The sequence below is a fragment of the Melanerpes formicivorus genome, unplaced genomic scaffold, assembly GCF_026170545.1.
Source record: "Melanerpes formicivorus ecotype bairdi unplaced genomic scaffold, bMelFor1.0.p_v2 SCAF_2, whole genome shotgun sequence".
In the NCBI taxonomy this organism is placed as follows: Eukaryota; Metazoa; Chordata; class Aves; order Piciformes; family Picidae; genus Melanerpes; species Melanerpes formicivorus.
In genome coordinates, this window is record NW_027142354.1 from 42811300 (window position 1) to 42822402 (window position 11103).

An 11103-nucleotide genomic window follows, 5' to 3' on the forward strand; every position below is an offset into this window, starting at 1 on the left:
CTGAGGGTTTAAAAAAAAAAATAAAGCTGAAATCTAATCAGAGACAAATACATTGTCTTCAGAAAGATCTTCTTCTCTTTCCTGAGGGAAAAGAAAATTAGAAATAATATCAGTGGAGACAACTCGTCCCCATTTCCTGAAGGGAAGGAACAAAAGGCGTGCTGCTTACCCACATCATTTATTCTGTGGAAACATGTCTGTGCTGCCAATCTGAGGTGTTTAGTGATCCCTCCGTATCTCGTAAAGACAGACATAAACACAAGATGCATTAGCAGACATCTGAAGTACCCGCACAGCCCTGACTTATTTATATCCACACGTGCGACATGCTGGAGGCTGCTGAGCAGGGAAGCAGTCGTGATTCCTCAGCACCAACAGCTTGCCGGGGTGGTATTTGCCACCACGCATTTGTCGCTGTAGGCACATTTTTGCTCATTTGATATCAGAATTGTTTTGTTTGGGAAAGACCTTTAAGGTCATCGAGTCCAACATTCTCTAACTCTACCAAGTCTGGTGCTAAACCATATTCACCAGCACCACATCTCTGCCTCTTTTAAACACCTCTGGGGGTGGGGATTCAACCACATTGCTGGGGATCCTGTGCAAGTCTTTGAGAAACCTTTCAGTGAAGAATTTTCTATTAATGTCCAACCTAAACCTCCTCTGGTGAAACTAAGGCTACTTTCTCTTGTCCTGTCACTTGTTACTGGGGAGAAGAGATTGATCCCCACCTGGCTCCAACCTCCTTTCAGGGAGTTGTAGAGACGAAGAATGCACAGGCTGGAAGTTTTCTGTGTGACACTGGTACCAAGACAAAGGGGATAGTATGGTGTGGCAGTGCCGTAAGGCTGCTGCCCCTTTACTGCGCACAGCCACCCCAGACCACAGTGAGGGGCTGCCTGGTCCTTGGTGAGTCCTTAAGGTCACCCACCTCCCACACCATCAACACTGGGTCCTGCTGCTTTCATGCCTGTACCTAAACCCAAGCACCTTGCTCTTGACAGAATGCTCACCCTCTGCACTGGACGTGTTGGGCAGTTTGGCTCATACAAAGTGCCCATCTGCTCCTCCATCAGTTGTCAGGTGCCAAAGATGACCATGTTCCTGATCCAGATATCTTAGAATGCCCAAATTTCTCTTTCCCACCATTGGCACAACAGTCATTTTTGTGTCTTCTCTTCCACACTTAGGTCTTATGCAATTCTCTCATATTTTGGTTCAAAATCTTTTGATGTTCTCCAGCCTTTTGAAAATATTATTGATGAAAAACAACTGGCAGACACCCTTCCTTGCACCCTCCACCTCCAGCCAGTTCCACCCCCTCTTCTTCAAACACTTTACATCTGCCCTGAGACCTTCTAAAAGCCCCATGGAAGGCTGGCTGCAATCCAAGGAGTGCTTTGGAAAGGATGCTGGGGTAGGAGGTCTGATGTTCCCCCCCCAATTCTGGTTTACCCACTCACAAAGGCTAGGCAAAGCAAACAGCTCTTACAGACCTGGAGAAATAAACTGCTGCTTGCTCCAGAGTGATGGAAAACTGATAAATTCCTCATCTTCAGGGCTGGCTGAGTTTGAAGCAGAATACTTGTTGGTTTCCTTTTGAACTGGGAATTGAAGAAGCCCAAAAAACAGTGATTGGAGTCAGAAGGAAAAGAAAAATGGATGATTTTAGAGACAGACTTGAGGAGGAGAAGATTCTTATGCAGACAAAGGGGGAAAACAACTTTGCAGTTTTATTTTTTTTCCATGAAAACACAGGATAACCTGTTCACTGAAATGAGATCTAAGCATTCTCTGCTTCCCTCAGTTAAGAAAAGAGAAGTTATAACCAGAAATCTCTGGAAGATTAGAGGAGCTGAAGCTGCAAGTGATAATACATTTAATATGAGCTAGGCAAATACAAAAACTGTGAAGAAGGAGAGACTTGTGCCAGTCCTGGCCTTGTGTACTTCAGTGAGAGGAGCTGGAAATGTGCAACCTGTTGTCAGCTTTGACTGACGCCACTTCAGGAATCTGATGAGAAATTTTAAACAGCAGATTGGCAAGGCAGAGCTCCGTGTCACTGAAGATACGATGGCATTCAAGGGTGACCACGGCAGCTAGTTTAAGGGAAAGAGTTTTGAGGAGCAGATGGTCACCTCTTAGTGAACTTTTTTTTTATTCCAAAACCCCCACCACAACAGAGCAATGCACACAGCTAAGACTCGTGGTTTCTACCAGCAAAGGAATTAACTGGTAACCACCTGAGCCATCTGAAGTACTTCCAAAATCTAACGAGTGAGGTTCAGAAGAGGAAGATAAGGTTTTCTCTTTGAAAAGTCCAACTTTGAATGACAGCAGATCACCCACCACCCCCTTTGGCCAGTCTTGCTAGCTAAATGCAGTAATTAAAGATGAGTTCGTGAAAGAACATTGCATTCACTGGAAACAAGATGCTGAGGAGGTAATAAGACAACAAGATTCATGCTCATCACTTCCAGTTATTTGAACCAAGAGCCTAAATCAGGCCTGATTAAACTAGGAACTCAAAGCCCGATTCAAACAAAACTAGAGATATTAAACAAATACAAATGTGACAAGAGTCATGATTCAATTATTAGGAGTCCTTCTTTTAATTGTTTATTAAGATGACAGTGTGTATCTTTGCCTACATACACTTAGCAAAGCCTTTTCACTTTGACAGTGCATAAAATTACCCATGCCAACTGTATATCTCTTACTTTTTATGTCAACTTCAGAGTTGCCAGTTTTTCATTATCCTCTTGGTCACAAATTAATAAGGAGGAACAAATTTAATAGCAGCCTCAAATCTTCAGAGATTATGTCAGCCTTGTGTATCTGTGCCAGTTAAATTACCATTTATTTCTGCTTAAATTTAATGTGGTCATCTTCATACAAACACACACGGATTTAAAGCCTTCTCTCACGGTACAGGAGGAGAGGAAGGTACAGGGTACACTTGGAGTAGGGCAACAAAGCTGGTGAAGGGTCTGGAGAACAGGTGTTATGAGGAGCATCTGAGGGAAAAGAGGTCATTTAATCTGGAGAAAAGGAGGCTGAGGGGAGACCTTATTGCCCTCTACAACTACCTGAAAGGAGGTTGGGGTGAGGTGGGGGTTGGCCTCCTCCCTAGTATCAGGAGACAGAACAAAAGGAAATGGCCTGAAATTGTGCCAGGGGAGGTTTGGGTTGGAGATCAGGAATAATTTCTTCACTGAAAGAGAGCTCAGGCATCAGAACAGGCTGCCCAGGGAGGTCGTGGAGTCACCATCCTCGGAAGTGTTTAAGAAATGTGGGGACATGGCACTTGGGGACATGGCTTAATGGCCATGGTTGTGGTGTGTTGATGGTTGGACTCAGTGAGGGCATTTCCAAGTGAAACAATTCTGTTATTCTATGATCAGCACAGCAAGGGGCTGCCCTGAACAGCTTATGTGAGGCTCAGAGTTGAACTCTTCTAACCACATCACTGCAGTTAAAATGCATCAAATGGAAAAGATCAAGGTCAAGAGGTGCAAGAGTTTTTTGTGGGCACCATTCTCCCATGTCATTACCAGCCAATGGATGAGCCTTCGCAGCAGTGGCATGTCCTTTGGGTTGTCAAAAAGAGTCAAGGTCCAGATGTAGGGAGGTGCTGCACTTCATGACCCTCCTTTGCTGTCTTCATTGGGTTTTAGTAAGTGATTGGTCTGTTTGGAAAGTGCCTTCAGATCACAGAATCCCAGCATGGTGGGCATCGGAGGGGACTTCTAGGGACCGTCCAGTTCAACCCCCTTGCTAAAGCAGGGTCACCCACAGCAAGGTCACCCACAGCAGGTGGCCCAGGATCACAATGTCCACATGGGGTTTGAAAACTTCCAGAGAAGGAGACTAAGAGAAGGAGACGCTGAGTGCTGGAACCCAGTGCCTTGCCCTTCTTTCAGAGCTGTAGGCCCCAAAATAATAATAATAATAATAAAAAAAGAAATTGTAAAAGATGTTTTATACCAGAGGAAATCCTAAACGTGGAAACAGTGGCTTGATTCATTTCACAGCTGTAGTCTTTTTTGATTTGTTCGTAATTTTCTACACTACTGCTTCCAATTTGGTAGTGTCTGGGGCTGGGATGACAATGAGAATGGGATAACAGATGATGAGCTCAAAATACTGAACACAATCATGCTTGCCCTACGTGTACCCACAATCAATATGTCACTGTGAGGAAGGGACCATCAGCCACTGGGCAAAGTTTGGAATAAGAAATGTCACAGAAACTCAAGGCACATTTCTTATTTCTTAGCAGTCGTCAGAGGAGCTGTCTGTGGAGAGGACATGTGGAGGGTTCAAAGAAATAGCCTCAGATATCTGAACTGAGATTGATGTGGCACCCTTTGGTGACTCCCTCCTCCCTTGCCCTGAGAAACTAAACCCCCAAGGCTAGCTGTAGAAACAGCAGTGGACCAGCAGGAACTTGTCCCATGGCCACTGACAGAATGGCATCTATTTTCCTCAGTTCGTCCAGCCCTGAATATTCTGTGGCTCTCTTCTCCCAGCTCTGCAGGAAAGAAAAGGCAGTGGACAGTGTTTATCAAAAGACAAGACAGCACCTTGATCCATAGGCATGGATAATAATCATAGAATGGTTTGGGTTAGAAAGGACTTTAAAGATCATCCAGTTCCAACCTCTTGGACATCTTCAACTAAGTCAGGCTTTAATACTGACAAGGAGTTTAGCTTTTTTTCCCAAGCTCCTTGGCTACTCCTATTTACAGTCGAGTCATTGGAAAGTCCTGGCACACATTTTGGATCGTATGGTGATCTTTCTTCTGAGCTTCTCTTCTAGAGGAGCTCTAGCATAGCTGACACACCAGGGGAGTAGGCAGTTGGTCAGAGGTACCTGACTCCTGATATACATTGTGCACAGTCCCCGTGTTGGAAGGAAACAGGCAGATGAACGAAACAGATGAAGATGAAAGTGTATGCACCAAAGCAAAATACAGAGTGGCAAGAAACATGAGCCTGCCTCATCTGAAACATTCAGAGATGTTTTTTAAGCCATCATAGTGCTTGATCTCATCACTGAATAGCTTTTGCCTGTGCACATCTATGCTGTATGTTTGCGTTCAAGACATGAATGAGGGTGAATTGGCTACAGATTCCTTAAATTGCCTCTGCAGACAGATGGCCAGCATAGCTGGGAGGAAGAGTACAAGCAAGGAGGATGTTGTTCCTCAGGAAAAATTAAGAAATTTAAATGGCCCCATCAGTGCTAAGAAAGACAAACCCCTGCAAAGCATGAGCTGGGCTTGGTTCAACCAGCAATTAAATGATTTAGAACGAGACTGTGATCATTTACAATTTTTAAAGGTGAAAGGTGTGATTTTGGTAATACCTTAAAATTAAAAGGCCAGCCACTCCATCTTTAAAATGATGGTTTCTCTCCTGGAAGACGTATCTCATTGTCAGTCCATTAGCAGCCAGCCAGAACCCATCCATACAAAAATAATTGGCTATTGATATACGGTAATGCTGAAAAGTTATTCTTTTTTTTGTTCATTGCTACAGAAAGATGTCCTCTTCAGCCTACACTTTCAATCATTATAAATGCTACTGTGAAAAACTAAAAACACTGCTCTGAGGTAGATTAAGATCTACTTCACAAATAAGTATATTTCATCACTAAGAGAAGAGGCGAATGTCACTGGTACTGAGTGTTTTATACACAATAGAGACCACTTATACTGGAGTTTTCTCCTCACAGGCAATTAATGTCACTGGCTATGCACAGTCCCCTCTGCAAGGACAGGCTCCAACTCAGGGGTTATAACTTCTGGAGACACATGAAGAATTGTCTCTGAACCACAACAGGAGCCCCTCCTTTTTCCTTGACTTGAGGTCCCATCTTCTCCTTTACTCAGGAAACAGCCCCATAATCCCAGCATGGTGGAGGTTAAAAGGGATCTCTGCAGATCATCCAGTCCAGCTTCCCCTACTAAAGCAGGTTCACCCAAAGCAGCTTGCCCAACATCACAATGTCCAGGTGGGTTTGGAATCTCTCCAGAGGAGACTCCACAACCTCTCTGGGCAACCTCTTCCAGGGCTCCACCAATGTCACAGCAAAGAATTTTTTCTCCTCTTCAGATGGAACCTCTGGGTTCCACTTTGTACCTGTCACCCTTTGTCCTGTCACTGGGTAGCACTCAGAAGAGTCTGGCCCTTTCCCCTTGGCCCATGCCCTTCAGCTCTTGCTGACAATTGTGCATATCCACTTTCAGAATGCTCTTCTCCAGGCTAAGCAGCCCCAGGGCTCTCAGCTTTTCCTTCTCACAGAGATGTTCCAGACCCCTCAGCATCTTTGTAGCCTTCATTGGACTCTCTCCAGTAGTTCCCTGTTTCTCTTGAACTGGGAAACCCAGTTCTGGACCCAGTACTCCACACGTGTCTGAGCAGAGGAGGAGAACAACCTCCTCAATCTGCTGGCCACACTCTTCTTCATGCACCCCAGGAGACCATTTGCCTTCTTGGCCACAAGAGTACATTGATGGCTCAGGGTCACATCCTGTACAGTACTGTCGATCCTGGAGGAGCTAGTATCCTGGGAACAGCAAACCCCACCACCAGCATGTTTTCTGTATGGTTAAATGCTCAGTGGTCAGACATTGGAACAAGTTGCCCAGGGAAGTGGAGTCATTCCTGGAGGTATTCAAGAAATGTGTGGACATGGCACTCTGGGACATGGTTTAGTGGCCATGGTGGTGTTGGGTTGATGGTTGGACTCAGTGATCTTAGAGGGCTTTTCCAACTGAAACAATTCTATGATTCTGTAAATTTCTGCTGTAACTCTTCCAACACAAACAGTTTTGGTTGTGTTTGTGTTGCTGCTAAAAGATGTCACTTTCAGCAGCTACACTTCTCAGTCTCTGTTCTCCCTTTAGCAAGTCTCTCCAGCAGTAAAAGGAAATGTTTTATTTTTTCCCCCTCTTGTATCTTATTGTCCAGAATTACTCTTGGATATTAGAGTTGTCAATGTTTAGTATTAAATCATTTCCCTGCCAATTCATTGTAATCAAACCTTCCACAAAGTCGATAGCAATAGCATTCTTATAAGGCATTGTCTCTCTCAATGTGTCAGGGGGCTTTCACATCTTTGAATTTTCCATTCTGGAAATAAAAAACAGTGACCTGGGAGAAAGCATGAAATCAGTGAAAGTCACACCAGCAACCACATAATTGCTCACAACAACCAAACCTTTGGCTCAGAGCTTTGACTAGTTCCACAGGTCACTCAGTCACTTAAGGAACTTTTATATCCTGTAGGAAAAAAAAGGGCTACCAGCCCCACTGGAACCAACACCAACATTTCTATGGTGTTTCATGGGAGCAGATGTTGGCTTTGCAGGGTTATGTGCAGTGTTACACTGAGTACATCTGTGCTGCAATGCAAATGCCACCACATTTCACAGAGAGACACTAAAGGTGGTTTAAAGAGCTGCAAGCACTGCAGACCAGAGCAGTGGGTTGCAAAACCCACCCCAGCCCTGAGAATTTACTTGCACTGTGAACTTGTGTTCTGTCCCAGTAAGAGTACCCTTGACACCTGCAATGTTGGCTTACCTGTGGTGCAGGGACACTTGCATGAGCACAGCTGAGGGTGCTATAGATTCCTCCTAGATGCACTACCCAAATCAGTGTGTGCTCACAGTCCATGGCAAGATACTGAGATACATCTTTGAATCACTGAGTGGTGTGGGTTGGAATGAGCTTTAAAGTTCATCTGATCCAACCACACTGTAGTCAGCAGGGACATCTGCAGCTAGAGCAGGTTGCTCAGAGCCACAAACAAGCTGAATGGTTCCAGGGATGGGGCATCTCCCACCTCTCTGGGCAACCTGGGCCGAGGTCTCACCACTCTCAGTGGAAAAAATATTTTCCTTCTCTCCATTCTGAATCTCCCCCTTTTAGTTTCAAATCATCAGTCCTCATCCTATCACAACAGGCCCTGCTAAAGAGCCTGTTTCTGATTTGCCCCTTTAAATACTGAATGGCCACCAAAAGGTATCCTGAAGCCTTCTCTTCTCCAGGCTAAAGAACTCCAACTCTCTCAGCCTGGCCTCACATAGAAGGCTTCCAGCCCTTGCATCATTTCTGTGGCCTCCTCTGGCCCTGTTCCAACAGGTCCGTGAGATAAATCCCACCTCCTTCAGTAGCCTTGCTCTTGAAAACAGCTTTTACCTGCCTCTTAATCAAGTCCTCAGGATAACCTTCAATTTCATTTTTCTCTGTCTTTAGGAGGGGCAGAGTGACACTACTGTGGGTTTCTGTGGGTTAGACGGAATTAAAACAGGTCACAGAAAAAGCCAAAACATGACAGGCCACCTTAATTGCAAGTGTACAGCTTGCACAGAAGCCAACAGTTTTGTGTGAGAGGAAATGGCACAATTACAGCTTCCTACCATAGCTATTTACAAACACAGATGGAGAAAACAATACAATGACTGAAAAAACCTCAGATTTCTCTGTAGTTCTGCTGTGCTAATGGCACTTGTGCTGTAACTCCATAAATGAAAGGATAAAGGCTTCTTTAAATGAGTTTGAGCCTTGAGAGGGAAAGTTGCAGGTGCAGACCTTGCTGCTCTCCCAGGTACAGAGAAACAGGGCAGTGAGACGAACCCAGATGCTCCTCATGGACACAGAGCACATGTGCATGGCCAGGGGTGCAACAGAGTGTGTTCTGGTTAGATAGAAGGGTGGGAAAAAAATCACTCTGAGGGAAGTTAAAGACTGCAGCAGGGGCCAAGAGAGGTTGTGGGATTTTTCTTTCAGGGTATTTAAAATTTGACTGGATAAGGCAACCTGCCCCAACACACCCTGCCTTGAGTGAGAGGTTGGGTTTGGTAACCTGCAGAGGTCCTGGCCCCCTAAGCTAGTCTACAATTCTGTGTTTTTTATAAATAGCTTTTGACATCAGCTTGCAGAAAAAGGAGCATCACTCAGTGAAGGCAAACAACTTATCCCAAGATGGCTTTCAGACAGTCAGGCCAGTCTATGGATATTCTAAAGCTACTGAAAGTAACAAGTATCTAGCTGACTTCTAACTGGAACACCCTCACTGGAAAGAATTTCATCCTAATATCCAGTTTAAATCTGCCCTCCTCAAGTTTCAGTCCATTCCCACTCATCCTATCACTCCAAGCTCTTGTCTAAACTCCCTCCCCAGCTCTCCTGGAGCCCCTTCAGGTACTGGAAGGCTGCTCTAAGGTCTCCCTGGAGCCTTCTCTTCTGCAGGCTGAACAGTCCCAACTCCCTCAGTCTGTCCCCATATGTGAGGTGCTCCAGTCCTCCGACCATGTTTGTGGCCTCCTCTGGACACACTTCAGTAGTTCAATGTCCTTCTTGTGTTGGGTGCACCAGAACTGGATGCAGGTGAGATGAAGCATGGAAGTACTCTGCAAGCACTTCTTACCTGCAAGGATGGGTGACAGGGCTACATCTGTGCAAACCACAGCCTGGAGTTCCATTGATTCTGATGGATAATTTATTTCTGACTGTGCAAGGCAAACCCATGGAGGCCAGCAGTCAATACCAATAGAAGAGGATTAGCACAATAACACATATTTCTGGGGTCAGTGGGCAGGCAGAATGGTTATTATTCCTATTAGCTCAGAATCCGGTGGAAAAGGAAAAAGTTAGCATCAACTGCAGGCTGTATATATCTTATTTCTCCTTTTTCATCGACAGGGCTATAAAATCTTCCCCTATTCAATTTTTTTTTCCTTTTTCTTTTTTAATATTGATGCATTTTAAACAAGAAGAAATAGAGAACAGGGACATCTCTAGTCCCTATTCTCATCTCACCTTCTTGATGTGTTCTGCAATTCCCTAATGTGTGGGAACCTGTTCAAAACTCCTGAATGTCAGCATGTTCACATCTCGAGGGACAAGCCCCACAGCTAATATTCAAGACAATGTGTTCCTGTCTATGAATAATATGAAGAGCTGAATCTTTTCTTTTTTCTTCCTCTCTCATGGCAATGAAGCTTTTGCAATCCTGTCTCCTTGGGGGCATATGGGGACCATTTAATATCTGCATTTAAACATTCCCTCCCGGCCTCAAATCCCAAACTGAAATCTGAAAACCAGGAAATAGTTTGTTCCAGGCTCCCTGAGCAACATACAAACAAGCCTCTTCAAGTAAGCAGAGCTTTAAACCTCAAACAACCTTTAAAATCTAAACAGGATAAAGAGGACCAAGTTTAGAGGTCTTTACACTTCTAGGGGTGCTGGAGTCAAGGCATGAACCTGATGAAACTTGAAAGACTTCCACAACCAGGACAAAACCTATTTTTACAGCGCCATTCCCATGAGAAGTGGATAAAACACCCCATTTTCCTCCTGCCCCACTTTCCATGCCCCAAATTTCTTTTTGCCTCACATGAGAGATTATTTGCTCCATACTGGATGTATGTGAGCTTCATAGCAAGCTGTGTTAGCTCCATGTGGAGAGGTCCTGGGAAGGGAGGAAATGCTTTAGATCAGCTCCCTCATTTTGCTCTCATGCATCTAAAGAAGTGACGAGATTACAAAAAATGCAACTCACCTTGAAATAATTTGAAATCTGGTGACTTCTGTGCTCCAAAGCTCACCTGGAGTCTAGTTCTGAAGCTCTCCCTGGAGACTATGTGCAGCCCCTGTACTAGCAGTGGTCAATCTCCACATCTCAGAGGGTCTAGTTCTCTCCAAAATGTTTCTGGGCATTTTGATCATTCCTGCATCACCTGAAAAGCAAAGCAGCAGCCTGTCCAGGATGGCTTGCATGGATGAGTCTTTATATGGGGCATCTGGTTTTACTGGTGATGCCATGGGAATTTAGAACCACAGAATGGTTTGGGTTGGAAAGGACCTCTAAAGCTCACCCACTTCAACCCCCTTGCTATCAGTAAGGACATCTGCAACTAGACCAGGTTGCTCAGAGCTCCAAACAACCTGATCTGGAATGGTATCAGGAATGGGGCATCTACCACCTCTCTGGCCAGCCTGGTAATTTGACTTCTAAATTCTTGTTCAGATAAAACTCCCAATTTTTGTGGAAATGAAAATGAACAACTAGAGCAAGATTTGGCTCCT